A 25,165-nucleotide genomic window follows, 5' to 3' on the forward strand; every position below is an offset into this window, starting at 1 on the left:
ACTTCAAGAATTCAAATAAAGAAGTCTTCTGAAGGAAAGATGGAACTTGAATGAGATTCATTTGAATGGAGATGGAAGTAAAAGATAGGAGGAGACTAAGGCAGACATTTGGCAAGAAGGGACAGCATGATTGGTGATGAGAGGAGGTAGATTTAGGGGACAGTGGAATATCGGCCTAGCTAGAGAAGAGAGTAAACAGTAAACATCATACTAGATAAATAAATATTGTGGAGTCAGATAAAAGAAAAAGATTGCTAAGTATGTTACTAAACGGCTTTAATCTTATAGGCCATGTGACTCATTAGACACTTTGAAGCAAGAGAGTAACAAAATTTTCTATACAACAGTGGCATCAGATTATTGTACTATATCAGAAACAGCTAATTGATTGTGTCTTTACTGAAGTCTTTTGTCCTAGAGAATCAGCCTAGCATAATTTTTAAGAGCATGAATTTTGAAATCAATTCATACAGAGATGGTTCCAAATCCTAGTCTTGCTATTTGTTAGCTGTGTAGCATTGAGAAAGCCTAAAGCATTCTAAATAAATGGTTTCCTCACCTGTATGATACTACTATCTACCTCAGAATTGTTAGGAAAAGTAAATAAAATGAGATATTAAAGAGCTGACTACATAGAAACTATGCTCAATAGAAGGAAGCTATTTAGACATGTTCTAAATTTTCCTTTTTGTAGTTGTATCTTAAACCTTTTTGGTATATATTTAAACTCCTTTCCTGCCATGTGCAACCATTGGACATTCTCTACCACCACCTGTGTGCTTTTAACAGTCTGTCTTATTTGTCTTCTGGAACTCTTACCGTTCTTTTCTGCTGCTGGTGCTAGATAAACTCTTATCACTGTTGGTACAAGCTATGGTCAATGTAAAACAGAACATGGCTTTATAGAAGAAGTGTTTCTTCTCTCCTACTTTTCATGAAGTGTATTTAGATAAGTTTCCATGGTGACTTCTTAAACTATTAAGAAAATGATATCAGAAAAGATGTAGAACACTACTGTGGTATTATTCTCTTACAAACACACCTTTTTTCCCACAGGGGCACTCATAGGCTCTGTTTGCTGTTGATAGTTACTTTTATTTCAAAAAGTGTAAATGATATTCAGCAAGTTACAAAATTGTTTTTCTTTGTTTGGCTTTGGGCAAAGGCCATGTGGATGAGTGCTACAGGTTTGGAAGTCCTCTAAGCATTGAATAAGAGTTGGACTAAGTGACCTTTGAAGTTCCTTCCCGGCATTTAGAGCCATAAGTCTGTGAACTTGCTCAAGGTGGACAACCATTTCTGATCAACATTAACCTAATCAAATTAATCCCTGACTAATTATTTTAGTCTTAGGGATAAGAAACATTCAACATAAATCTGGGTTTAACTCAAAAGAGATAACTCTTGAGTTAGGCAGTGCCAGATGCAAATTATAATTATGCAAAATTGGAATAACAGGGTTTTTGGATTAGTAGTACTTAATGAGAGCTTTATATTCTGTATTTTTCTGTATCAGTTTCTGATTTATATTTTGACAGAAGTTGAGCACATTCTCAGTTCCTGAGTTTTTATATGCATCTCCCTTTTCCATGTCACTTTCCCTGCATATTAGCATTTGATTGAAATTTAGAGGTGCCTTATTGCCATAAAGTCATTAATTATGAGAACTGTGAAGTTGTAAGATATACGCTGTGCCATGAGTGTAAAAAATAACAGGATCATAGCTATAGCTATGAACTGACTGCTAGTGGATTTTTGGCTTGGTAGAATCAGCATCTGTGGGCAGGCATTGGCCTGGGGGTGGTCTAGGAGATGAGGCCAGAGCAGGAAACTGCTATTGTGTAGTACTTGGCTTTATTCCATTTCTAGTCAAAAGTGACAGCTTGCAATAGTGGAGCCAAGCCGAAGCCTAAAAAGTAAGATGGACTACAAGAAAAGGGGAAGCAGTAGCTAAAACAGTCATTGTACTTCCTTATTTAAAAGTAGGGGTTTTTTTTTATTTTTTGTTTTTGTTTTTTTAAGTTTGTACATCACGTTTTAATATTTGGTAATTTTGCCTTGCATTCTGTTTATGTACTTCTTTTATCTCCCATGTGCTTGGTTTTATATCACTATAATTTCAAAATTAGTTATGAAACATGTTTATTAAGGTTTCATAAACTAGGTATGTATATCTGCTGCCATTAAAAAAGGAGTTCATCATTTGTAAAAATTGGTTGCAAAACTTGGTGTATTGAAAATATATCCGTGGAGTCCAGGAACATGTTATTTTGACTGAAATTTGGCCCAAGTATGAGCTGTTCTGCAATATTCAGATTAAAAACATTTATAAGTCACAGTCTGCAGTAGTTCCTACTGGTCCCAAATCTGCTATGATCATATGCTGAAAAATCTGCCTGTCTCTTTTTCAATTTTTTGTGCCTGCTGTTATGAATTTAAAGTATGTGAAATTATGCTTGTAGACAACAAGATTCCAAATATTCTAAGCCATCACTAGTTACCATTGAGAAAGATTTTCTAGTTTCTGCCAGTCAAAATAGGTTGATATTATTTATTTATTCCTCTTCCCCAAGTGCTAATTCTACTAAAGCACAGCCATATTTAAAATCTCAGTTAAAATGTTATTTCTCAGTGTGTTACTATTTTACATTTGTAAAGTTCAACTTCTAGAATACATGTGCATTATTTTAGTTAATTCTTATGTTAGCCTTATGAGGAAAATGGATTTTATTATCTTAATTTTATGTAATGCTTCAGGATATATTAATTTATTTAATCCACAAGTCTTTGTCTTTGAGAAGTCTAATTTACAAATGAATAGGTAGCAGAAATGGAAACCCACAAAACAGATTAAGTAAAAAAGGTGGGTTATTCTAAAGATTTCACAGTCAATGTCATGGATATGCTTAGCAGGAAAGTTGCAACTGAACCTCATTTGGAATGGAATTAGAAACTAGAAAGTCAGGAACTCAAAGTCACATATTCCTTCTTTCCCCTTCCTCAATCTCTTTTCTGCAGACAGGTTTCTTTTGCTTACTCATAAGTTTTGCTTCTCATAATACTAGTTTCCATGTGACTTTTGCGTGTCATTGTTGATTCGCCCACCTGTTCCCCCAGTCCTTTTACAAGACCTCTTAGATCTAATATTTGTTTTTCATAGTATAATTAGAGGTAGAGAGTATAGGGGAATGGAAGGCTGAAAGGAGAAGAAATATGAGATAGGGAGAAAATATATGATAACAACTTTTATAGTCAAAGAAAGTAAGGTGTAATGAAGTTGTGACTTGGCATTTAAATTCACACAATTAGTGGTAGACCAAACAGAACTTGAACCAGAAACTTTAGATTTCAAGATTATTTAGATTATTTCTATTATACCACCCTTCCTTTGTGAGCCGTCACATGGGAGCAGCTCTTATTTGCACATCATTCTTTTGTTTGGCACTTTATTTTTCTTAGAGTTGACACTTTCCTCAATATAAGATTAACTTTTTTTCCTTAATTTTATCGGCTGCACAATTTCCCTAGACGTTTCAAACGCTGGCATCAAGCTGTACTCCAAATCTGTGTGCCGTTTTCAGATTTATTTGTTACTTAGGCAGAGAATCCAAACAGATGAAGATGTTTTGCACTCTCCCTATTTTCTCTGATGCCTCGTCGTTGTTGTTTTGTTTTGTTTTTCTGTTGTGCATATATGTATCTTGAAGTCCTAGATTTTCTCAAAGTTAAAATTTAAAAATAATTACTTTAAAATGAAACTCTTTTGGCCTCTTGCCAAAAGGATTGTCTCTGAATTCCAAGTCTTCTTAGACTTCAGGCTCAAGGCAAAACAGCATTAGTCCTTAACCAATAAATAATAATGATTGGGGGCTGTTTATTCAGTTATTTGGGGCCTGCTGTGTTATATTCAGAATGACAAATACCCTGCCTTTGTAGAGCTGATGAACTGATGGGGGAAACTCAAATAGAAAAATGTAAATGTAAATATAGGCATAATGTAGTCAAGTAGCAGGCACTGGGGAGGTATAAAGAATCCACCCTGGTTGTGGGAGAGATACAGAGAGGATGCCTTTAGTCATAATAGGTGACTCCTGAATTGTCGCAGAAGGAATAAATTAACTAACCCACTAGGAAAGTAGGGCTGGTTAAGTACATGAACTCAGAGGAATAAGTAGAATGTGTGTTGAATACCTTTCCTGTGAAGGTGGAATGGTGATGACAAGGAGGCTTTTTAACCATTTTTAGTTGAGTCAGGCACCTTAGTGACCTCAGCTTCATGGAATAGGGAATAATGGACAATTGCTTTTAAAAAAGGCAAACAGTAAAATTCATTTTAACCATTTAAGTATCAATTCTGTAGCATTAATTACATTTATAATGTTGTACAGTCAACACCACTATCCATTTTCAGGACTTTTTCATCATCCCAAACAGAAACTCTGTGTTCATTAAACAATACCTCCTTGTTTCTCGATACCCTTCTCTCACCAGCCCCTAGTAGGCTCTATGGTATTTTCTTGGTCTAAACTTTCTTTGCGTATTCAAGATATCTCAATATAAATAGAGTTATACAATATTTCCCCTCCCCCCTTTTTTTGGACTCACTTATTTTACTTAATATAATGTCTTTAAATTTCATCCATGTTATATTTGTAGCATGTATCAGAATTTCATTGCTTTTTATGACTGAATAATATTCCATTTTATGTACATAACCACATTTTGTTTATCCATCTGTCGAGGGACATTTGATTTGTTTCCACCTCTCAGCTATTGAAAACAAGACTGCTGTGAACATTGATATACAAATATCTGTTTGAGTCTTGCTTTTTAATTCTTATGGGTAGTATACCTTAGAATGGAATTGCTGGAACATATGGAAATTTGTGTTCTACTTCCTGAAGAACAGCCAAACTCTTTTCTATAGCGTCTTCACCATTTTACATTTCCACCACCAAAGTTCCAGTTTCTTCATATCTGAGAATATTTGTTATTTTCCATTTCCTTAATAATAGCCATCCTAATGGGTATAAAGTTATTTATTTGCCCATTTTGAATTTGGCGGATTGTTTTTTGTTGTTGAGTTTAGGAGTTTTATCAATCTCTTATCAGATAAATGTTTTTGCAAACATTTTCTCCCAATTTGGGCTTTTTTTTTTTTTAAGAGGTTTTTGTTTTTGGGTTTTTTTTGTTTTTTTTTTTTTTTGGTGTATGGTTTTAAATTTTGATCAAGTCCAATTTACTTATTTTACCTCAGCTATGCTTTTGCTATCATAACTGAGAAATTATTACCAACTCCAAAGTCATAAAAATTTCCCCTAAGAGTTTTATAGTTTTATGTCTTATGTTTAAGCTTCTGACCCACTTTTAGTTAATTTTTACTATAATGGTATATATAAGGTAAGGGTCTATCTTAATTACTTTTTATGTGGATATCCAAGTTTCTAACACCATTTGTTGAAAAGTCTTGTGTTTTCCCCACTGAATAGTCTTGGTACCCTTGTTGAAAATCACTTGACAATTTATTCTAGTATTTATTTCTGGGCCTTCTATTCCCCTAGTCTATATATCTGTCCTTACACTGGCACGACACTGTTTTAATTACTTGGAATACCATTTTATCTCACATTTCTACAATTACGTCATTTGTCCAAATGAGTGTTAACTCTAAACATAAATCATATTAAAGTATACTGTTCTGCATAATTGTTGAAATTTTCTGAAGCACCTGGTCAGTCTCTGGAATATAACTTCTGTCATGTAAATTATTAGGCAGGCACCCGCCTGCCTTTTAGAGAAGGTATGTTTTTAAAGAAAAAAGATCGAGTGATTGTTTAACTATAATATATAGTCATTTATTTATTGCCATGTGCCAGTCACTTTGTTAGATATTGAGAATGTAAAGACAGGTAAAATACTTGATTCTCTTTCAGGTCAGGGGACAGACATTAATATAATTATAGCAACATGCCAGAAGTTCTAAAATAGAGTTATATTCATAGTGTTTGTGCACTTGAGAATCACCTGATGCAGTAATACCAGATATTTGTCGGTTTTTCTTTTTTCTTTTCTCAAAAGACAAGGGTTTAGAAGATGAGAAAAAGATAAAGAAAGCTAATAATGTTTCTCCGTAATATATTAGGATTCTTCAGAGAAACAAAACCAGTAAGGTGTGTGTGTGCACGTGCGTGCACACATTAGTGTTGAAAGGGATAGTAGTGGTGGTGATGTGTGTGGGGGGTCGGTATTCTAAGGAATTGACTCATACAATTTGGGGTACCGACAGATATGAAATTCACAGGGCAGGGCAGCAATCTGGAAATTCTGGTGAGTCTGAAGGCTGTCCGGAGACAGAATTCTTGCCTCATTGGAGGGTCTCATTCTTTTTTCTTAAGTCCTTCAATCTGTTTTATTCGAAGTCTATTGATTGAAATGTTAATCACATCTGAAAAATACTTTCACAGCCACATGTAAACTGGTGTTTGACCAAACTGAGTACCATGGACTAGCAAAATTAACACACAAAATTAACAGTCACAGATACTATTGATACTTGTTCTTTGCTTTGTAGTGAATTGTCGGTTGGAAGGCATCTTTGGCTTTGGCACAATTAAATACCTGTAGCCCTCTTCCCAGGCATTATGTTAATAGAAAAAAACATCCCCACACATTTCCAATGCACCCCACTTTATTTAAAGCTATTGGACTGTAGATTAAGACAACTGAAAAAGTGAAAGCCTTGAAAGCAGTCCTGTTAAATCTGTTCAGAAGTGGTCAGCACACAGTGGCCTACCAGGTGCTACCAGCACCCTACATGTAAGCAAGTATCTGTCATTCCTTTCTGAATGTTAACCATAGTTCTGCTTCCTCTTGAGTCTCAATAAATACTGTGATGTTTTCTCCTAGCTACCCATGATCCCCTACCAATCTATTCTAATTCCAGATCAAGTTTTTCTATCATTCACATTCTCTGAGATCTTAGACCTAGTTATTTGATAAAGGTTATTTAATTATGATTGAGTAATATGTTTGTCACATTTGCAATAAATTGGGATACCTATATGTCTAAAATCTGTAAGTGGTATTAAGGACTTTTTAAAAATTCCAATGCTTTTCTAGATGTTCTTTGCCCGAGAGTCAGATATTTTACATGGAAAGAATGTGTTCTTGTTCCTAATTAATAACTCTTCTTCCATCTTCCATTTATGCAATAAACATTTTTGGAAGTAGAAAATTCTGTATAATAGGGACAGATAAAAAAAATCTAGATCTATAAGGTCTGTTCATGTATATATAATCTTCAAGCTTAAAAATCTTTTAGACATTTTTCAGTATGTGAACTTTTATAACGCAGTGTGTATGTGAAGAACCTCAAAAGGATGGGTTTTTATTCTGTTTCTCCCAAATCCACTCCCATTTTCAAGGAATTAAGTTCCATCACATACTAATAATTACTTCTAGTGCTTAACAAAGCCCGTTGTTGAGAATTTTTCTTAGTGTTTATTGCATGTATGTTATATCAGTCGGGCAAACTTGTTTCAGGTGGTATCATCTGACTAGCATGTTAGTGTTTTGAAGGACTATGAGATTTGGCTCCAGCAAAGAGTGTATATTTAATGATGTTCACTACCAGTACTGTTAAGGAGAGGTCTGAACTACTGATTTGTTTTTATTGGTCTTGATTACTTCCAGAGTATCTCTTTCCCATTCTGTCTTGTTCCACAAATAGGTATAAATATACATATTTGTACTTAAGTTTTTATAAATTCAAATTGGATAATGGCACAATTTGAATACCTCTGCCTTTAGTCCCAGAATTCCAAGGACTTTTAGAGTGTCTGATTTAGTGTTAATATTATTAAAATCAAATAGTTTACAAATCTAATTTTAAAATATAAAGAGAAGAACCATAGTCAGCACACAACAGTTAAAGAATAAGTTGCCACATCTTGAGATTCTATTTTAAGGTATCTAGTCATATCCATTCATGCAGATATATAAAATGTATCTTCTTAGGGAATTTTGGGGTAGGCAAAAGTTTACATCTATTAAAGATATCAGAATATGATAGTAAAACAACAAACCATCTTCGACTCAGATGCCAAGGCTGAAGTTTCAGATATGGCATATAACCACTTAACAATTGTTTTATTTTTTTCATCTATAAAATTCGGTATATAATACCTGCCTCACAATAGTGTTGCCATTGTCCATGAGATAATATATATAAAAGAGCTTTGTGCCCTATGTTATTTTTGTGATAAAGAGAATGAATATGGTAGTTCAGAATATAAAATAGATCTAGTTGTGTAAATAAATCTCAGCTCATGATATGTGTGCTTCCAAGAAGCCCCTTAGAAGAAGAAGTTGTTTTGTAGACCTCGAGCAGATAAAATAGATGCCATTCACAGATTTACCATCTCACCAGTGGGTCACATAATTGGTAAATTTCCTACATTTTCCTGGCTTTCTTTCCATTGTGGGTTTTTTTTTCCCCCAGTCAAGAGACCTTTCCTGTGGTATGTTATTTCAACCGTTCTTACCAGCACCTCCAGCACCTTAAGTCCATTGTGCATGTGTTTCTGTCACATTTACCTTTTTAAGTTCTTATCTTTGAACAATCCTGCAGCTTCTTCTTTTTATACCCTAAAAATGCACTGCACATTATTGGTAGCGACTAGTCACATGGCTATTTAAATTTAAGTTAGGTACAGTTTTAAAATTCAGTTACTCAGTCATACCAGCCATATTTCAAATACCCAGATAAACATGTGGGATAGTGCAGATATATATAACATTTCCGTTATTGCAGAAAATTCTCTGGGAAAGCCTTGTCCTAAATGCCCAACATGGCAGGAAAAAATTACATTCATGTATTTTGGTATCACTGTATTGTCTCCAATCTCTGCGGTGCCTTTAGTTTAGTGTACCAGTTGTATACTTCTTTTCTATACTTCTTTTGAGCTTCCATTTCCTAAAGCAGTTATTCCAAATTCTCACTACTCAATTTCTTCCTCTTTTACTCTTAGTAGACAGCCTTTCTCCTGCAGCACAGAGGAAATTGAGGTTACAAGCAGGAACCCCCTTAACTTCCTGTCTTTATACCTATTTTTGTACCTTTACTATCTTTTTTCTTGTCTCAGAGATGTGTCTCTTTTTCTATGACTAATACAATTTTACAAATATTCATTAGGCGCCTGCTACGTTCTAGGCACAATTTCTAAGTACTCAAGGTACAGCCATGAACAAAACAAAAGAAAAAATTCCCTGCCTTCATATAGTTAACCTCCTAGTGAGAAGAGAGAAACAAAAAGTAACTATTATAGTAATAGTAACTTTTGAGAACATGAGTACTATAAATAATTAGAACTGACTAAATGTGTAAATTTTAAAACGTATGCATGTGTTACACACAAACGTAACGAGAAATGTTTAGAGATGAAATAATATGGTATGTGAATACTGGCCATGCACTGGTACTTGTGAAAGCTGGATGACAGGTACATGGGAATTCATTTTACTTTTCTGTGTCTGTATGTTTTAAATTACATGGTGGGTGGGTGGAGGGAGGGGAGTTTTATCACATTACTCTTCTGCTCAAAACCCTTCAAAGATTTCCATTCAAATCTTAATCACAACAACAACAACATCATCTATTATAATAGCCTATAAAGCCCTGCTTATTTACCTTTATTTCCTTTTTAACTTCATTTTCTAGTAATCTCCACATAGCTGTCTCCTTGCTATTCTTTGAATGCTTTCATTTTAGGGCCTTTCCATTTTTCTGTTCCAACTAACATTTTCAACCAGATTTTATTTTTCTCTGTAGCACTTATGGTTTTCTCTACTCTATTAATCCTCTTTGCTGACTGTTATTTCTGTCTAGTTTTAATGTTGGGTGCTTTTTCCACAGTCTTCCTTTTTGGTATCTTCTCATTTCATTCACTTGTAACCCTAAGCAGTGTCATATTTCTAGTGCTTTCACTTCATTTAAAACTCTATCTTTCGAATCTATAGCTCTAGTCCAGACTTCCTTGCCATACTGTTATTCATTTAACAACTGTTTATTTAGCATCATCTGTGTACCAGGCACTGTTCAGACAATATTTCCAGCCCCCTTGAAGTTTAAATTCTAGAATAGGCACAGTAAATAATAAACATAATAATGAGTAAGTGATACAGTATGGTAGACAGTTTAATTACTGCTAGGACAAAAGGGAATAGTAAAGCAAAGTAAGTACAATTATGAATGAAGAGAGGGGAGAGTCAGGTTAGCCTATTTAAATAGGGTGGTCACAGCAGACAACTTTGAGAAGGAGTATCAAATTAAAACTCTGTTTAATCTGTATTGCATTGATTTGTGTGTTAGTCTCTGTTCCAAAAGGCTGAGATCCTCAAGGGCAGAAACTCATATGTATTGCCAGTCTCTTGGCACAGTAATTGACATCTGGTGTTCAAAATCTTGTTGAATGAAATATATATTTTTACTCATAAGAGAGCCACTTAGTCCCACACTCAAAGACTATTTCAAACATAATTCCAACAAGCTGTCTAATCTGTTTTCTTCTACCATAGCATATGAGAAGCCAAAGGGAGAATTTTTAAAAAATATGATGATGGTAGATTGGGAGCTTGACAGCACAAAGTTACAAATCAATCTTTGTGTTTCTGGGACAGTTTGGTATAGAAGCAAGAACTTTACATAGATCAATATTTATGATTGTACCATAATATAGTAATCAAATTTAATGATGATAACCATGAGTTTTGATGAAAAGCTAAAATTGTGTTTAGTATGTTATTTAATGAAGGAACTCTAGAAATATTTTCATTTAGAATTAGTAGGATTTCGATAAATTCTATTTCAATAAATTAGTCATCTTTAAAAAATTCCTTTTTTTGTAGACAGAAACTATAATAAGCATTGAATATACCTCATTCAGTTTATGTTCTCTTCCCTTTTTTTGAATTAGATGTTCTAGATAAGTTAAACTTATATTTTTAAGGATAGCAAAACAATGACTGAAAATCATTATGAAGTATATGGTGCATGTTATCTTAACAGTACTAGGTAATTAAGATGTTCTTATGATACTTTGGAGTTGTAATTTTAACTCCCTCCGTTTTTCTGAATAACTAAATCCATTCCTTATCTATTTACATTTGCTATATATAGATTCAGTGAAGAGAACCAGGGAGACTTAAATAAGAGTCATAAAAAAGACTAAGTCACCTACTTGGCAGATCCAAATCTTTCAGGTTACAGTACTTGTTGATTTTTTTCAGTTTGCACTAGATTGTGTTGATACAATACTTCAAGTTTACCAGGTTATGATAAATAATATACTGGAAATAATGAAATCAGCCTCCAAAATTATGTGGAATGATACTAATTTTAAAATTATATCCTTTGCATTTTATATTTTTAAAATATTTTAAAAAATAAATGTTAACTCTGTAATCAGGATAATTACTGACACAATTACTCAGTGTATGTTTTTACCTAGGAATTATCTTTAGAATACTTTCCAAAAAAATAAGTAAGCGTATAATTTTATTTCCTTCGTAGGTTGAGCTTTCTCCCTCTCCCCTTAGTAGTGGGGGAACAACATAGGGCAAGACTGCCACAGGTGGAGTGTTCATCCAGGGAAAGGGAGTTATTTTTTGTTTTATTTTTTTAAACTTTAGGTGTTCTGAAAGAATATTTTCAGTTACTACTTTAGAAAACATTAAACAGTTCCCAGGCCTTCCTGAGTTTGTTCAGTTGTAAGTTTGAGGAAGCTGCAGTTAGTAAATTGTGGTTGGCAGATGCTGTAAGCAGGTGACTCAATAAGTTGAACTCATGATGACTCAACTGTGTAAAAACCATGCCGATAAATAGCTTGAAAGAAAAATTGCCTTCCAGACTTTTGAACTGCCATAAAAAGTTCAAAACTATTATTAAGGGTATCACAAAGAATATTGACATGTGGCTAGAGAAGGAAACACATTTCCTTCAAGTGGTTTTAAAAGTTTTAGTTAATTGTTTTGATTTTTGCTCTGTAGTTGTTGAGAAGAGAGGGCCATATACCAGTGACTCTTAGCAAGTTGTATATTAAAAATGCAGAAATATTATTGGTCTCCATAAAGTTTATTCACAAGAGTATTTTTTTTTTGAAAAGTTGATTTCAGTTGGAAGATTAGTACAGTAACCCAAGTGGTAATTATTTTTAATTAATATAATAAAAATAATCTCGTTAACTTTTCATTTAACCTTGATATAATGATAAATAAAAGATACATAGCAAGATACATCTCCTATGATTTATATAATAGGGCATGTACATCTTGTTCCAAAAAACTTTTTGATGATTTGATCTGATAAATACAAAATCTGGTATTTTCTGATATCCATTCCAAATCTTGGAGTACTATATTCTGTGTACCTATTTTAATTTAGCAAACATTGTTTTCTGTATTTTAAAATAAAGTAATCTGGTCAGTTGGGTTTCCTTTCCCTTTATGTGATCATGTTACTAATCTCATAAGAAAATTACTGAATTCCCAGCAAAGAGTATTCAAAATTTTGATTCAGTGCATGGATTGGTAAAAGGTATGTGAGAAAGGCTTTGACATTAGGCGAATTCTTGATGATTTCCAGCCATGTGACTGAGGGTGAATTCCCTAATCTTTGAATGTTTCCTCATCTGTAAAATGGAGAGAATATCAAACCAGCAAAGGGGGTTGTTAGGATTAAATGAAGTTAATATATGCAAAAATGCTTCTGTTCTGTCAATTAAAAAATATTATTGTTTACGCTGTAAGTAATATGCTTACTCTTGAATTGATATTTTTTAAAGGCTGAAAAAAGATTCGTTCCATAAATCATACACAGTTAATTTAGGATATATTTAAGCTAAATCAAAACCTAAGGACACTGCTCCTCATCTAGGATGATTAAAGAGTAGTAATGTCAGCAGTCCAGAGTCTTCAAATTTTGATTTTGTATTGTTTTGTGGGCTGGAAGGTATGACTTTCATCATATTAGCTTCATTTTGAGTTAAGTTGCAAAGCCTGAATATTAAATGTTTTTTTCAGGGGTCACAATATAGAGATGAACTTTGTAACAGATAAGGGGAGCTGGTCAAGGTTAAGTATTTTCTCTGTGAATAATTGGGAACTGATGAAGTTTGGTTTTATGTTCACCACATTGGTTTTCTTAAATCGCTCTGTTGGCAAAATACTTAGAAAAATAGACATTTAATCCTCAAGTACAATATCTGAAATGCTGCATCAAGTTTTTTAAGGGATTATAAAATATGATCTGTTTTGTTTGCATGGTGCTTTCTAAATGATCTTTTCTAATAATTCAATTGCTTATGTGTGTTATTTTTCTTTTCAAAAGTTCACCATCAAATGCATAGTATAGTGTTTATTTGTACCACAATCTCTTAAGTTAATGAAAAAAAAGTATTTCTTCTAGGTCAGTGAAATTTGAGTTTTATGACCTAATGTTTGATAGAATTAAAGGTTTTTATTTTTAAAAATAGAGCTCTTTTTTTTTTTTAAATAGGACATTCAGTTGAATCATACTTGGTATAATCAATGACATTAATAGAATTGCATTAAGTAACATTCTTTTAACTGTATTTTTATTAACTAAAAACTTAAGTAGCAACGTGTTATAATTTTCATTTTTTGCTGATTTTTGTAAAATTATGCAAGAAGTTGATATAAATAAGGATATTAAGAGAATGTAAAAAGTATTTTCAAGTTTATCAATATCAACAAAATTTCTAAACTAGCTAAATTGTTCATTGTACTTAACTATGAGATTTGTACTGTTCTTGTTATTGAAACTAAGTTTCTTCAGATGGACTTTAATCTATAACAAAGGAAAATAGTATTAATATGAAACATCACTCTTCTGTAATTTTTTTCTCTTCCTATGTCATTAGCAAACATGTATCTACATAACATTTTTACTGGCTCTATTATATCCTATTGGTGGGCATATATGAGCGACTAAAAATACTTTTTTTCTGTTCAAAAACACATAGAGACCATTCTTGTATATATATATCATTTGTTTTGGTTTTTCATTTATTACCTTAGGTTCTTGAACATTAATTCGTGGGTGGAAGAGTATGTATTTAAGATACAAACATAGCTATACATGAAAAACTACACATTCTACAACATTTCATGCTACGATGACAAAGACTTTGAGAAAAATAATGTTAGAGTAGATTATTCAAAGCTTATGCATGTTTTTAACAGGAGTCCTAATGTAAACAATAATCCTATAAAATACTAGTAGACTTTACGAAGACATGTTGTATTTCTATTAAATAAAGTTAGATAAATATATTGCTTTACCTTTAAGAAAAAGGTGAAGGTTACTTGTTATTAATAGTTACGGAAGAATTGATTATTGAATTAAGGAGTAAAAAGCAAAATAAGATCGAGGCAATCTAATCCACATGAATTTCTGAGTAAGCATGCAATTACATTAAACTAAGAACAAAGTAGGATGTTCGGGTATTGTGTCTACTGTGTTAAGGTTATCTGTATATTTAGAATTCAGCCATTGTACTAGGTAACACACAAAAAAATAAATGAACCAACATTACTTCCTTGTTTTACTGATGTCATTCACTTGTTTTCTCCATGTCCTCATAAGGTAATTTGAATTATAGAAACCCCATTTTTTTCATGTATGGTCAAACTGCCTTTCAGGAAAGTTTTTATCCTTCCAACAGTGTTTGAGTGTGCCTTAATTTTTGCCATGCCAACACTGGTGTGAATTTTTTAAGTTTCTCACTTTGATTAACCAAAAAAACTGGAATACATTTAAATTTCATGGTTCTTTAATAATGGTGAAATAGGACTTCCCCCCCCCCCCCAGTTTTTCTCATATTTTTTGTGTGTGTGACATACCTTTTTCTCATTAGCCCTTATGTATATTTGGGTAGTATTCCTTACAATGTGTAAGCTTTTTACATTTGAAGGACAATAGTTATTATGATAATTACAATATTTTTTCCAGTTTAGAACTATCTAATTTTTTTTTTTTTAAGAAAGTACTTTTGAATAATACCCTTGTGAAATCATTCGATTCAACCAGTGATATTTTATTGACTTATTGATTACCTGGTTAATAAATTCTAGGCAATGGAAATAAAAAGACAAATAAGAATTAAGCACTTCAAAATGCTTGGTAAAGTCAAGGAAAATTATAATACAATGTGATGTGAAGATAGGAATATCTTCAAGACAGAAAACACAGAAGATATAGCAAATAATTGTCCGAAGTTCATCTTTTAGAAAAGATTTAGTTAAGAATTTGTCTTTTTTTCCTTGATTTTTGAATTATTTTTTTATTTTATTAACATATGCTCTTTATAAAAAATACAGAAAAATTAGAAGAAGCAGCATAATATTTACCCATGACTCTACTACCAAGAGAAAACTACCATTAAAAATTTTGACAAATTTCCTTCCGGGCTTTTTGTGTATGTGTGGAATTTTTTTTTAAAATATATTTAATGATCATTTAGATCTGTTGTCAGCAAACTATATAGCCCACAGGCCAAATCTGACCTATTGTCTGATTTTTACTGCTTGCAAACTTAGAGTGGTACATTTTTAAGCTGTTGAGCCAAAATATCAAAAGAATAATATTTCATGGCATGTTAAAATTATATGAATTCAAGTCCACAAATAAAGTTTTATCAGAATACATCCATATGCATGTGTTTATCTATGGCTCCTTTTTATGCTAAAATGATAGACTTGGGTAATAGAATATTGCCTTCAAGGCCCTAAAATATTTATTTACTCTTCATCCCTTTACATCAGCCTTTTTTGCATGTTACTAAAAATCGTGTTGATGCCAATATACTAATTTCCAAGATAGAAGTACCATCATTTATCTATTATCTAATATCTGGCATTTAGGTGTTTGATCTTTTCCCCTGTTTTAAGTGCTATGGTAAATATTTATGTTCATTTTTGTCTGCATTTTGCATTTCCTTAGAATAAATTTTTGTAAGATTATGCAACAAAATGTGTATATTTTTTAAATTGGCTTAAGTCTTAAACAATGAGTTAGACATTCACTGACGGATGGAAAATTCATTACAAATCAGACCAAATTAGAGATATGCAAAGGCAAGAAGATATTAAAGGAAGTAAGTACCGGTGTATTGTGGTAATTAAATGTGTGAAGTTCAAGTCAGACTTCTGCTTTTGTACAAATTCCTACACTGCTATTTACCATCTCCATAGCCCTGGACAAATCTGTTGATTTTTCTTCTACAGAATGGGGATAACAATACTAGCATCACAAAGTTATTTTGAGAGATAAATGCCATAGTGAATGTAAAATGTTTAGCTCAGTGACTGTCATAGTAAATATTTATGAACTCTGCAAATAAGTCTTTGATCTTTAGAAGTGATTAGGAAAGTAATCACTCTTGAAAATGTATTAATCTTTCTGGTTAAAAAAATAATGTAGAAAAGGAATGTTATTGTGATTGAATTTGTGGTCTTTTGAGTCAAGATTCTGTATATTTAAATTTTTTTGCCTTGTATGTTGTGATTTGAGATTTGTTTTTTGTTAGACATGAAGTCTAAAATAAAACTTGTTTCTATTTTATTTAGTCTATTTTTGTCAGTGCTAATGTTACAGGCAGGGTTTTTGTCTGAGTGAAAACAATTATACTCTTATCCCTAGGGAATATACATTTGCAAAATAATACAAATGATTAATATACTGGGAAGTGTTTGAAAAAGTAATGCTCCATTGAGCATATTTTAGTTTATATAAAGTGGACACATTTTTAGCTATAGATAATTAACTAAAATTATGGTAATCTTTACTGAGTTCAGATTAAATTAACTATACAGTTTGGTTTTGTTTTTTCTTTTGTATTGATAACTTTTGGTGAAAGCCTTCAGGCCATAGTCACTTTTCCAAATCAGCATGTCGTCAAAATTAGCTAGGAGAGAGAATAACTTAAAATAGTCAATGGAAGTAAACATCATTGGAGTTAGAACATTTCTCATTTCATATGACATTTACAATAATGTTTAAGTTCTCAATAATTAAGGATGGCCAAATATTTGAATAGAGAATTTTTTTTTTTAAAGAAAATGAGCTTCGAAATTCATCCAACAATGAATGTATATATAATGCAAATAATATCAGGATGTGGTTTCATCTTATATTTCAGTTTGCACAAATATGGGAAGTCAGGATTCCAGAGAGACCTCACAGCACTGTAACTATTCATGAAATTTATAATCTGAGACTTTTTAAAAGTTTAGAGAATTTTCACTGCTTTCATAATTTTCCATGATAAACCTCTCTTAAATTAATCTTAACTGTTTCCATTTTAATTATTTATAATATAAATAATGGCAGGTAATACCAAATGGAAGTTTCAAGGAGAGGTTCCTTAAATATTTAGATGGCTATATAATGGCCAGTCACATTATTTCAAAGGACCAAATATAGTTGTTTTACTTATTTTTCTCATATGTACTTCATAAAATTGATTTTCTGAAACTAGGAACCATGAGATATGGTAAATAAAACAATATAGAAAGGTCGGTAGGTTATTTTAATTAGGGCAGCATCAGAAAACAGATACTCTTGAAGGTTGATGCCTTCATTTTATAGTTATATATATTGACAAGATTATGGCAAAAAGACCTTAGAAGGAACAGTATAAAAGTTAAGTCCTTAAGATAAACAAATATATATAAGTATAATATATAAGTAAATATAGTCTGTCTCCTTGTTCTATGTATACTCTGTAATCCACAGCATAGGGCCCCACCTCTAGATTCACTGCTAACCTCAGGCTTGCTTGCTGACTTCTGCAACCAGTCAGTGCCTTTGATTATGTTTCCAAAGAGCTTCCTAAAGCCACCCAGACTAATTTGTAACAGATCATTGGTTCTAAATCTCACTTTTTTAAAAAAGTGAAGCTAACTGCCATTGAAGTCAGTTTTGTTCTCTAAAAAAAAAAAAAAGTCACAAGGTTATGAGTGAATCCTATATACCAGTTTAATTCTGATTCATGTTCATTAAAAGTTTTGTGTACTTTTTTGGTTTTTAGTGTGGATACATAAAATCTCCAACTCTCTTGACCCTAAAATATTGATGTTTGCTTTTTATACAGGGAATCAAGTAATTCCTAAATAAGTATAATAATTTAAAATTCCGCCTAAAACTTAAAATTTTAGCAGTGATGTAAATCGGAAAATTTTAGGTTTTATTATGTACTGTGAAGGATCAAGTCACTAAAATTGACAATATAGATTCAGAATTATGTTAGAAACATTTTAGAAATAACATAGCTATGTAGTAGAAAATATTAGGTAAAATAATTTGAAAACTATTGATCATTTCTCCCAGTACTATTTGGAGACAATTCTTAGGCAGAAAATGATGTTGACATTGTCTTTCTCTTTAATTAACTCTAATTGTCTTCTTTTTCAAGATGTCATACAATCACTCTATATTTGTCTCCTTGTTTGCCTCTTCCCCTGTACTGCTTTCTTTTGTTTGTTTTTGTTGTTGTTTTTAATATCTGTATTCCTTAGGAGACAGTATAAATGAGATCATTAATTTTTATCTTCCCATAACAGAGATAGTTAAATTAGCTTTATATGGAGAAGATACTCAGTTTTCTATCAGAACTTCTAACCAGAGTGTTTATGTATCCCATACACACACACACACACACACACACACACACACTCCTATAAACCAGCACTATGCATATTACTCAAAGCTCCAACTGTATTTACAGTTTTATTTTATGAAAAAGACAAAATATTTATCTCTAGGAACCTGTTTGTAGAGCCTTATTGATATTAGATAATTTAATATATTTTTCTATTCTTATAATTAAAGTGATGATACTATGAAATTGGATGGTATTGGAAACATGAAAAATGTGGGGAGACTATGGTGATTTTATTTTATGTATGGACAAATTTAAAATGACATGCTCATTGACTTGCTAGGTATTGTCTTATAACACTTAAAGGTATCATAAAGGTATCGACTGCCTGTAGACCACAATGTCTCATGAAGATACTTAAGGCAATGTTATTTTTAGGGAAAATATAATACACCAAAATATTTCTGATTTTTTTAAACCGTTGAGTGAAAATTGCTTTGTTTAGATTCATGCAGGGTCAGTGTCATTCACCACTTTATTTTTTTCTATTTGTATTTCTAAATAAAATTCTAATGCTGAGAATATTCTTTGAAAGCATGTATTTAATATAATTATAAAAAATTGAAATGTTGGACTTTCCCATTTTCCCTTGTACAACTGAATCATTTTTTAACCAATAAAAATAGACCTAAACATAATTAAAATTTTCTGGACCTTTTCACTCCCATTTTCTAGAACTATTGCCCTTAATAGTATTAAACAAAAATAGAATTTCATAGTATTGATTTATTTACATTATTTCTATTAAGAAATGACATTTTTCTCGTGTGGTTTCAAAATGTAAATAATTTAGAATAATCATGTATCACATTCTCTGGCTTCGTTACATGAATGAAAAAAGAATTCCATTGCTTTGGTTAAATCATAGTTTGAATTTCTAGGCTTCTGAATTTACCAAAATCCACCAGGAATTATGAAATTGTGTATATACAGAACATATCTGTTGCCATTTTTTATGTAAAAATTTTAAATATTTGTCTTTAAAAGGTTATATATGTAGAAAAGTTTAAAGCTTAATCTCTACTGTTCTTAATAAATCAGATATGTAGAACATACAATTAATCTTGGAGCAGTATCGTTAGAAAATTTCTTTTTTGATGCATGTACCTATTTGTACTCTTCTATGGAGTCCAGAGAAGTGAATGGTATTAACCTCTATATAGAATGAATATAATTCTCATTGACCTTAAAGGAGTAAATCTTATCTTTCAAACTTTTCCATGCTACAATCAAGTACATTATTATATTTGGAAGGTTAAAATGGTATAGGAATGTATTGGGAAAACTCAGTTTACTTGTGGAAGCCTTAAAAAATGATGTTTCTTAAATTATTTTTTTCTTTAATTATTAAATAAAAAGGATTTGGTAATTGATTTCATTTCCTATGCTCGTGAATATATATAATTCAACCATTTATGTAAATAAAGTTTGTAGTAGTTAGCTATCAAGTTGTATTGCATTGCATTGATCAGACAGACGTTTTTAATCTTGCTTTGTACCAGTAGTTACATGTTCTTGTTTTAAATCATGGGTAGGCAAACTACGACCACAGGTCATATCCATCCTGCCTCCTGTCCTTTATAAGGACTTTAAATTTTTCAACGGTTGAAGAAAACCCAAAAGAATAATATGACATGACACCTGAACATCCTATGAAATTCAAATTTTATATAATGCCAATAAGTTTATTGGAATACAGCCATATTCACTCGTTTACATATTGTTTATGGTATTGTTTGACTGCTTTTGGTGCTACAGTAGCAGAGTTGAGTAGTTGTGACAGAGATGATATGACCTATAAAGCCTAACTTATTTACTCTAGCCCTTTATAAGTTTGCCAACCCTTGCATTAAAATCATGAAAATATATAGAAGCCCTCAGTGGTAGCTGCACTTAAACTACAGATGATTTACACAATTGTGTTTCTTGAAGACTTCTGTAGTAGCTTTCAAATTAAATAGGTTCTCTGTCGCAGTAAATCCTTATTAACAACATATATTCTTTCATAATACATACAAAAATTGGTACAATAGCATTTGATGTAACTCTTGACCTACATAGGCTTACATTCATGTATTTAACTGTTAGCTAGCAACACCAGGGATCTAAGCAATCATTTGTAGTTTTGCTGAAGCATAAACTTAAATTACAACTGTGGCAAAATGGTGTAGCAAAGCATGTTCAGTCACCTAACCTGACATTCAAGATACTGATAGTTTTTAAATGATAACTCTTATAAAATACAATCACGTATGATGTTTATGGAGGAATTTGTATAGTGGGATTTAAAATGTCACCACAAAAATCAAAGATTTTATAGCAGGGGGCAAAAATCATTCCATTACTAAGCCATCAGTATCAGTTTGAAAGTAAGCATTAGGTCATTCTCTATCAGAGACTGAGCAAAGGGAGAGAAGCCACTCCAGTTTTGTGATATTTCTTCTATCCTAAAATAAAAGTGCTAATCTAGACATCAGTTAGGACTTTATGGTAAATCCCTTATAATTATTAAGCCAATTAGCTCAATCATCCAGATAGAAAGTGACAACTGGTATATTATTACCTAATTCATGCATCTACTGGTTCTTCTGTCCATAGTTAAAATCAGACTACGTGTAACATAAAATAATTGTTGAACTAGTAAGGAGATTTTGTTATGGTAAGACAAATAACTCCCTTATTATCCTAGAAAATGTGTTACATGTATTAACACTGTCATAATATTGCTGTTATCAAACCTAGTGAGAGAAGGAAAAAAACTTTTATTTTTTCCTGAGGCACATCTGAATATCTGAGTGCTCTTTAAAAAATTACTATTTGATAATCGCTTGAAAAATTAGGTTAGTACAGTAGTCTCACTGTCAAAGTAAAGATTCCAACCTGATTATAACTTTTGTATTTTGAAGAATGCTTTTTTTCCCCTTTCAATTCTGTCATACTTGTCTGTACACATTTTTTTAAAAATCGGTTATTCAGTCATCACATACAGTAATTCAGGACAGTGTTCATCTGGAAATACAGCATTTGGGAATTTGGAAGTCATGAATAAGACACTTTGCCAAAGCGATTATCTTTTATGCTTTCTGATTATAAGACTGCATGATGAATGTTAGACTGTTGCTACATATGGAATTTACATAACCAATGTAAGATTACAGAAAGATAACTTCTACCTGATATTATTTTGATTCTTTGTATTAGACCCATTGTGACTTAATGAGTTAACCTTTACCTCTTACATATATAATGTAATGTGTCAAATGTCGAAAGGCAATGACCGTAAACAACCTATTATTCTTTTTTGTTGTACTAGTTCAAGAAAGAAAGTGTAAATGAAAAAAAACTTGAGATCTAAAGTCACAGAACTAGATTCAAATAGTCTTCGTCATGTCCTGACTATAACCATGAACGTCTCTACGTATAACATATAAATAGAGAATAATAATTTCAGCCTCACAAAATTGTCGCAAAAGTTAATTTGTATGGAAATCACCCAACATGGTATCTGCCATAGTAAATGCACAATCATGTTAGCTGTTTTTCTTTGTTACTATTTATATGAAGGTGCCCCACTAATTTACAACTAGGGCTAAACCTCTTTTTGCCAAAGGAAGAAAGCACACAAGTGAACAGTATAGCCCATAATATTATTCAAGGCATTGTTTAGAACTTCTCCATGTTTTCTGTATAAGTTTCTAGTAAAACAGATCTGATACTGATATTTTCTCCATTAGTTGTTTACAATTATAGCCTCCCATTACTGAAGGTTGTAACTAGCAGTATAATACATTGGATACAGCATATGGATGGAGGAGAAGATATTGATAGCGGATGCTATTCATTTGCTATCCAGGTGATTTATTTGGGGGAAATAAATTCAGTGTAAAAATTGTTTGCGTAAGTAACTACTGCAGTTAGTGAAAAGTGTAGTCCTGTGCAGTTGTTTTTTTATCTCAAACTATGAGGCACAGCTGAAGTTCTTTATTAGTCATTTGCATTCTATGAAAGATAGTGAATATTTATAGCTATTTTTAAACTACAGATTCTTAATTTCTCATTGCTGTGAGTCTGCCTTACAGTTTTTTTTTTTATGGTGACACTAGTTTTAATGAAATTCAGCACGCTTCAAGTGTACAAGTTAGCAGTAAGATATATATATATATGTATATGTATATATATAGCATTGTGTGCCTTATAGCTTTGTATCTGAGTTTTAGCTCTTTCACAATTTGATTAGTAAATATGGGGCGGCAGGGCGATGGAGGGGGAGTGTTCATTTAGCTGCCTGCTGGCAACTCTTAGAAGATCTGATCATTTATCCTTTTGTGATAAATGATAAATACAGGTTCCCAGTGGAAATAATGACTACAACTTAATAGAAATACCTGTAACTTTCAGAGCACTATATATAAAGGAGAACTTCAGCAACAATGTGACTTTCATAACCAGGCATTGTGTTGGGATAATTCTCATAGGTATTAATTTAGTAATTCATGTCCTTCAATAGCATGGATAATTCAGAATTGAAAGTTTTAAGAAACTTGTTTTGGTAATTTTTTTAAATCTTAAACATGTTAAGATGGAAAGAGGCAGATATTAGTAACTCTGCTTTATAGGTGAGGGAATTGATACACAAATTTGAACTTACATAAGGTCATTTCAGTAAATAGACTCAAATTATCAGTTTTAAATGGTATGCTTTTTTATTAGAAATTGAATAGGTCATTGTTCAGATATTGGTTATATTGTTTTAGTAATCTTGGAAATACAGTTCATTATTTTAACTTGTTGAATAAATAAAATATAAATGTCAAACAAATAAATTTTGTTTTCCGATAGTTTTAATTTGAATACAAGGACTGGTTTTATAATCATATCTGTAGCTACCTACAAAGTATTTGCCCTGCTTCCCCCGCCCCCGCCTTTATTTTCTCTCCTCCCTACTTCCACCCCTAACCTATGGATGTTGCTATTTCCTCTTAAGATCTCTGAAGGCGGGGCGTCTCCGCCCACACTCTTGTGTACCTAGGGCCTGGTGCACCTGGGATATGGTCTGTGGCTCCACCTGGGGCACGAACTCAGTACCTCCTTCATCTAAAGCAGACGTGCTAACCAGTAGACACACTATGGAGCCACCCTGCCGTGCTGCTTTAATGGCAGTTTATACCTCATTCCCCCAACCCCCCCCCCGCCCCCTCACCCCCCAAAAAAGGAGGGAGAGAGGGAGGGAATGAAGAAAGGAAGGTTGGTGGATTGGTAGGTAGGTAGGTAGGTTTGGGAGTCGTAGACCATAGTAAACTTGATATAAGTCAGCAATAACACTCATGTGATCATGTGGTTTTCTAGACGAGTACCCATCTTGTTGCCAGTTAAATGTCTAGAGTAACAGTGAGAAGAGCAGTTGTAATAAAGGTGGGTATTTAGACCAGAAAAGACTCAGGTCGACAGAAACTAGAATTTAGATGTTTTGAAGGACTATCAGGTAGGAAAGCAATTAGGCTAGTGTTTGACTCCAAGGAGTTAAGCTTGAATCTGTGTATGGAAGTTTTAAAGAAAGACTTTAAAGAACTTGATAGCTGTCAGAGCTGTCTGGAAATAGTAATCATTTTCCTTGGAAAATAGAGTTTCCTGTGTTTTGTCTGTCATAGACTAGACTGTCACCTGGTGTGCATGAAGAAGGTTAGAGTCTGCACTTTCCATGGTATTTTTATCCCTTAAATGATGAGGTTATAACTGAGTGTGCAATATATTGTCACAGGGTGCAGAAAATGGATTGCTAGAAAGTTTCTTTACAAAAAGGAAGACATGTCATGGGCACTTTTTTCCCCAAAATGACAGATTTTATCTCCCTATTCATATGACACTTTTTTACTCTAGTATTTCCATCTGCGTAAAGTAGCATTTCTATATCTTTTCTATGGAACATAGTTGATAAATATAAAGGCCTTTACTTCACCTGTTTGTGTTTGCTAGATACAAATGAAATACCAGAGTATTTACCACCATGTTCTAAAAATACAAAATAGTCCCTGAAAGCAGTGATATGATGAAAAGGAAAAACTTTACTTAGGTAAACTTTACTTTAGAAGGGTGGAGTGTGACCCGCTTGATTAGGGGTCCTTCTTTGTGCTTTTCAGCCACTTTTGGCTTTTTTTAAATTGCCACATTATTTTGATTTACCATCTATAATTTCCTTCATTTAGCTCCTTTCTATTCACTGGTTTCCATGATCTGCCAGTCCACTTTTAAAAGGGCCGCCAATTGACAGTGCTGCTTTGTTGTTCTTCCCAGCTCTACTCTAGGGCTCCTGCCGCTGATCTCAAATGCAGGAGCAGCAGAGGTGCTTTGGGAGAGAGAGAGAAAACAGAATGTCAAAGAGTCCAGCGGGAGACCAGCAGATTGTGGGAAACCATGTGACTGTGTGATTC

At 32.6% G+C, this 25,165-nt stretch overlaps 1 protein-coding gene across 9 annotated transcripts in view; it reads left to right on the plus strand.

Moving 5' to 3' along the window:
- JMJD1C (jumonji domain containing 1C) overlaps positions 1-25,165 on the plus strand; it is a 291,466-nt gene that overhangs the window by 220,975 nt on the left and 45,326 nt on the right. The gene's annotated exons all lie outside the window — the stretch shown is intronic.

This window comes from Rousettus aegyptiacus, unplaced genomic scaffold (genome assembly GCF_014176215.1).
Source record: "Rousettus aegyptiacus isolate mRouAeg1 unplaced genomic scaffold, mRouAeg1.p scaffold_m13_p_6, whole genome shotgun sequence".
In the NCBI taxonomy this organism is placed as follows: Eukaryota; Metazoa; Chordata; class Mammalia; order Chiroptera; family Pteropodidae; genus Rousettus; species Rousettus aegyptiacus.